The sequence below is a fragment of the Balaenoptera musculus genome, chromosome 8, assembly GCF_009873245.2.
Source record: "Balaenoptera musculus isolate JJ_BM4_2016_0621 chromosome 8, mBalMus1.pri.v3, whole genome shotgun sequence".
Taxonomy (NCBI): Eukaryota; Metazoa; Chordata; class Mammalia; order Artiodactyla; family Balaenopteridae; genus Balaenoptera; species Balaenoptera musculus.
This window is the reverse complement of record NC_045792.1, coordinates 37,442,767-37,449,266: the sequence shown is the minus strand read 5'-3', so window position 1 is coordinate 37,449,266 and position 6,500 is coordinate 37,442,767. Positions and strand designations below refer to the sequence as shown.

The following is a 6,500-nucleotide window of genomic DNA, read 5'->3' as shown; positions in this document are numbered from 1 at the left end:
AATTATGGGAACATTTAAGTGTGCTATAAAACTCAGGAAGACAAGAGGTCCTAAAGTGTTATTGGAGAATTCTAGGATTATGTCAAAAGAACAATTTTACTACCTTACTCCAGAAATAACTAAGATTGATGATTGTGCTGGGGCAGGGAGTGTTCTGAGAAAGTGCATTCATAGTCACAAAATTTATACTAAGAGTCAGAAAATAATAGAGTTCAAAGAGGCTGATAAAACCAACAGCTAAGATTTACTGAGCATTTACTATGGATTCTGCATGGTTTTAAGTGTTTTCCACGTGATAACTCATTGAGCACCTAGTCTAAACACTCTCCCTCTTAGAGGAAACTGAGGCCTGTGATGTTAGGCTGGTCCCGCATGACCAAGCATGATCAGAGACAGGACTAGAACCCAAGACTTCTGACTCCTAATCCAGGGCTTGCTTTCTATACTGGATGCCCTTTCTGTCAGCTGGAAGATCCTATCACTTGATCAAACCTGCACGCTTTAGAAAAGATTTTTAACGATGTGCTGGTGACAGTGGACAAAGCATGGACCTTAGAGTTGAACCTGCACTTGAACTCTGGCTTGCTACTTACTTCTAAGAGTGTGTCCTTCTGCAGGACTGCCATGTCTGCTTGGCTTGTGTCCCTCTGCGACTTCCTGGAATAAAGTCTGACATCCTTGCTTGGACTGCAAAGCTGGCCCTGGTGGTCTAGACTGTATTAACCTTACCAGCTTCACCTCGTGTCAGTCCCTACCCCTCACTCCCTGCCCCAGCTGCCTGGCGCATTGTCACTTTTTTGGAAGGCTATGCTTCTTTCCACCATGGGGTCTCCAAGTGCTGGGAACGTTGGCTTGCCCCTCTCCTAAGGAACACCTCAGGTCTCAACTTCAATTTTGCTTCCTTAGGGAAGTCTTCTTGGATGCTCAGCTCCCTCTGTCAGATGTTCTCATAGCAGCCTCACTTGCCCTTGGTAGCTCTCATCCTTACCATAATTATTCAATTACTTGTAGTTGTTTAACCGATGCTCCCCTCCAGGAACAGAAGCTCTACGAGGGCAGGGATAGGTATTCCCAGTGCTGAGGTCAAGAGAATGTGCTCAGTAAATACCATATGAATGAACGAACCCATCTCGAGCCTCAGTTTTTTCTTTTGTAGAGTGGAGATACCTCACACCCGACGATTGTCAGCATTAAATGGTGTATTGATTTAAGGCTTCCAGCTCAGTGCTTGCTAGCAGCATAGAACTCAATAAACGTGAATTTCATTTCCTGCATCTTCTTCCTTCTCTGACAATGTCCCTGAGGCACCATACCTGCTGAAATATCTAAGAAGGATGGAATTACGTTCTGGATAGTTTTAGTACAAAGCATATTTTTTGCATTCTGCGTCTTTGAATACCGATCGCCCGCTGGTGGTATATGTGGCAACTAGCTCTCCAGGAACCAGCGTCTTTGACCAAGCAGGGCACCTCACTCCCAGCTGGACAGGATAACAGAGCGCTTACTGTAGGCATCATTCTCCTGGGGTCAGAACCTTAAACTAATCCTCCTGCTGAATATGAAACAGATGAAATGGCAGCAGCTGCTCTTCTCAGCTGGTGAGGTGCTGGAGCTGAAGCAGTGTGGCGTTTAGGTGTCTTCCACCTCAAAGCCCGGACAGAGTGACAAGTCAGCTCAGATGTGTGCTTACGTGGAAACCTCCGGCCATGTTTTCCTTTGGAAGGAAAACACGAGTTCTCTCCCTTCCCCCACAGCTGGAATCCAGACTCCCCGAAGACAAAGCACTGTGTTTCCTTCTCGGCAGGCTCTCCTGTGGATTATCACTCTCTTCACAGTCCTTGACCCTCTGCTGCTTTGAAAACTCTGTGGGGAGTGGGCGAGGAACCTGATATGAGTCTGCGCCCTCCCCCAACCCTCACCTTTTTATAAGCATCACGGGAGGCGAGATGGAGCACGTACAGGGTTGTAGGCAACAGAGAAGGCGTGTCACAAACCCTTTAGAACAAGCTATGGATGGGTCGAGTTTATGTTTAAGTCAAAGGGAAAGGACTTTTTAAATATAATTTTAAAGCAATAAAACTGGTTTTAAGACCACTGCTCTAAAATTAGTCCTGGAACCACGACTTGTCATCTGATACTCTCTGCCTTGGGCAATTACTTCAGCTTTCTAAAACTCAGTTTTCTCATCTGTGAAGTGGCCACAGTGACGGTCCCTATCTTATAGGCCAGGAATTGGCAAGCTTTTTCTGTAAAGGATGAGTTAGTAAATATCTCAGGTTTTGCAGCACATATAGTCTTTGTGGCATACCTGTTTTTTGTTTGTTTTTTCCAAACCTTTAAAAATGTCTGAACTGTTCGTAGATTAAGGGCTATACACAAACAGACCAGGACCAGATTTGGTGACCTCTATTTAGGCTTATTGTGAGGGTGAAATCAGATAGCATATATGAAATGTTCTGCATTGGACCTAAAACCTAGCAGATTCTCAATGAACGATAGGTATGATGATTCTTACCTGGTGATTGTGTAGGAGGCTAACTGAAAGCAATAGCAGAACTTTCAGACTTAGCTATTCTGGCTCCCCTGCCACACACACATCCAGTAGAGCAAATATTTACAAAGACAATAGAATGGAGACAAATTAAAACCATTAATGTGATACTCATTATTTGATTTGAAACATTTGAAAATTAAATACGGTCAAGGGTATTGGGACCAACGGACATTTCTGAGGGCCAGCTGTGTGCCAGGACTTTGCCATGTGTTATTTCACAACAGTGCTGCTAGGTGGGTTTTATTGTTCTTGTTACAAGAAGAGAAGCAGAGAGTAGGGAAGGGAATATCCCTGGAAACCAAGTGTGTCTGCCCAGGACCTCCATGTTGTGCAGACATTTTTTTTTCCCCAATTATTATTATTTATTTATTTATTTGAAGTATAGTTGATTGACAATGTTGTATGAGCACAGTGTACAGCACAGTGATTCAGATATATATATTCTTTTTCAGATCTAGAGACACGTACTGAATGAAAGTGAGGGGATGGAAAAAAAGCTATTCCATGCAAATGGAAATCAAAAGAAAGCTGGAGTAGCAAAACTTATATCAGACAAAATAGACTTTAAAATAAAGACTGTTACACGAGACAAAGAAGGACGCTACGTAATGATCAAGGGATCAATCCAAGAAGAAGATATAACAATTGTAAATATATATGCACCCAACATAGGAGCACCTCAATATGTAAGGCAAATATTTTAACAGACAGGTTATGCAGACTTGATGGCTGTTCTCATGGTCCTCTGACTCTTGTGCCCATTCTCTTTCTAATATACATGCATTTACATCAACTTTTTGCCTCTTGACCCTGGAATAGGTGGCTGCCTTCTGAATGGAATTTAATGAGTGGTTCAAAGGCTGTTTCTAAGTGTACACCTTCTATGTGCCAAGCCCTGTGCTGGATGCTGGAATTACAAAATGAAAAAGAAAAAGAAGAGTATGGCACGATCCCTTTTGTTGAAGAACAAAGTCTAGCAGGGAAGACATCACCCAGGTAGCTAATCATGATATATTATGAAAGTATTCTATTAGTAGTGCTTGGTGGAAAATTCCATTCAGGTTTTGTCTTTAGGAAGTCATTGTGACAATGCCTGGATTTGTATTAAAAACACATAACTTCCGTTCTATCACAATCTCCCCATTTCAATATGATATCTTCATTGGCTTCCCATTACCCATAGAATGATGTTCAGACTTCTTGGACCATATTCAAGGCCTTATGCCAAAGCTTCCCAGTGGGTGTGTCAGATCTGCTGAGATGATGCTATAGACTGAATTGTTGAAACCCAATTCCCAATGTGATGGTGCTTGGAAGTTGGGTCTTTAAGAAGTGATTAGCTCATCAGGGTGGAGCCCTCATGAGTGGGATTAGTGCCTTTATAAAAGAGCCACTGGAGACATCCCTGGTTTCTTGGGCCATGTGAGGTTATGGTGAGAAGATGGCTGTTTATGAGGAAGTGGGCCCTCACCAGACACCGAATCTACCAGAGCCATGTTCTCGGACTTCCCAGACTCCAGAACTGGGAGGAATAAATTTCTGTTGTTTTTTAGCCACCAGTCTATGGTATTTTGCTATTGCAGCCTGAACAGACTGAGACAGATGGTGACAACCTTGCCCATCTACTCTGGTGTATACTGGAAATATGATCCTTATTCCACATGTGCCTCAACCTGAAATATTTTGGGAAGCCTTGTCCTTCATAACCTGTCCCTGATTTTCCTTTCCTGCCAAATTTCCCTCAACTGTCCCAACACACACAGGGTCTGTTCCCTGTTCCTTGTCCATTCGCCATGTTTCCCAACCTACACACCTCTGCTCACATGGTTCTTCTTGCCTGGAAGTCCCACCCAACCTTTTCTACCACTTCTGTGTAGTCTGCAAATTCTTGAAAAGAATAACCTATAAGTGACCTCTTTCATGAAGGATTCCCTGCATTCATTGTCCTTTGACCTGCAATAGTGTTTTATCTTTTTTACGGCACTTGCCATCTGTTACATTCTTAGTAGTGAAAGGACCTAGTGCTGTGTCTGGCACATAGTAGGGCTCAGGTGGCCAGCTGACCAGCCTGCCTGCCTTCCCTGCTTTATTTGTAGAATCTTAGGAAAATTACTTAAATCAGTGGTTCTTAAATGTGGCTGCACATTATAATTGCCTGAGGAGGTTTTGTTTTGTTTTGTTTAATATTTCGATGCCCAAGCCATACCTCAAATCAATGAAACCAGAAACTCTAAAGGGTGGTTTCCAGCATCAGAGCTCCCCAGCTGACTCCAACATGCAACCAGGGTCCAGAGCCGCTGTTCTGAACAACCTGAACCTTGTTTCTAGGGTCGTTCTGAAAACTAAATGCCATGTTTGCGAAAGCTTGGCACAGTGCCTGGTGCGTACTGAGTGTGCAGTAACTATTAATTACTGTATTGTATTTTACCCCAGCTTTTCACTTCTTTGCCGACAGGGTCTTGCACATAGTAGGTATGGAATAAATGCTGGTTGAATAAACAAATGCTCCTTGGGAAAGCTTCAGGGAAACCCCCAGCAGGTTGTTGCAGACAGCTGGCTTTAATGTGAACTAAAGGTTGTGCTTGGAGCAGAGGCATGGGGATGTGGTCTGTCCCGGGTGCAGGCAATGGGGGAGAAGTGGAGGCGGGTGGGTGTTGGCTTTACAAGATTTAAAAACAATAATAAAACCAACTACAAGTCTATCTTCTTTTTATTGTCATCACACGCTGGAAATTCTTAACAGTGCCGGTGATAAAATGCTTCTTGCTAGGATGGACTTCTCCCACCACCCCTGCCCTCTCCGCCTTATCTCGTTTCACCACTGGCTCGGAGCCCAGCAAGAAAAGACAAAAGAGCTCTTACCGTCAGCACTATTAATGAGCTAAATGGCTGGAGAAAGAAACAAGGGAACTGTAAATTATATTTATAAATTATGTCATATGCCAGACTAAGTAATTAAACTGTGGACCCATAATTAAATACTTGTATAACATTTGGGCCCTGAGATTTCTTTCTGCCACCATGGTTAGCAGGCCGTGTGGTGGGCTGATGACTCATACGGAGGTCCTGGGGCAAAGTGATGTCAAGGTCACGGTCTAAACAGAAGAATCCTTGAGGGACAGCCTTGGATGTGGTCAAAGGAATGGACAAGTGATTTGCAGGGTAACAGGTGAGGAGGGAAAAGCCCCAGACCCCCTGGAGCATGTGAGAAGCGGCAGTAACATCCTAGATTAGTGAATGAAGGTCAAGCAGCAGTGCTGTCAGGCCCAGAAGAAAGGGAGGGCCTTCCCATTGTTGGCTCCAGCCAACCCTCCCCTTCACATGCCCACCCTTCACATGCCCACCCTTCACATGCCCATGTAGAGCCACAGACATCAATACGACTTCTTTGAACAGTCTCCTTTTCACATCTCTCTACCTTTGCCCATGTTGCTGTCAGCATACCCTTCCCTTCTCCATTCTTTTTTTTTTTTTTAATTTTTATTGAAAAAATATGGAACGCTTCATGAATTTGCATGTCATCCTTGCACAGGGGCGATGCTAATCTCTGTATCGTTCCAACTTTATATATGTGCTGCCGAAGTAAGCACCCTTCTCCGTTCTTCACCTAGCCATTTAGTCCTTCAAGATCTAGCTCCAAGGAGCTCCATGGAGACTTTTCCTGACTCATTCAGGCAGTGGTAAGTCTTCCTCTGGCTCTCACAGTTACATTATGGGGTAATATAGTTCTCTGCTGAGTGTGTCCCCTGTAAGGTCCTGAATAGCAGAGCCCCTGTTCTCAGCTCCTAAAAAATTGCCCAGCAGAATGGACCGTACTTAACACCCTTCTGTTGAGTAAGTGAGTAAATGACTGAAGGATAGATAGCCCTGCATAGAAGGGGAGGTGATATTATCCCTATTTTTCAGAGCTAGATGGTCAGCTCAGGGGTTCTGTCTTGTTCAGCTT

The 6,500-nt window shown here is 43.9% G+C and overlaps 1 non-coding gene across 1 annotated transcript; it reads right to left on the bottom strand.

The window, feature by feature from the left end:
• Positions 1-6,041: 6,041 nt before the first annotated feature.
• LOC118900335 lies at positions 6,042-6,144 on the bottom strand. The gene has a single exon (XR_005021114.1). It is a non-coding gene; the product is annotated as a U6 spliceosomal RNA (small nuclear RNA).
• Positions 6,145-6,500: the final 356 nt, after the last annotated feature.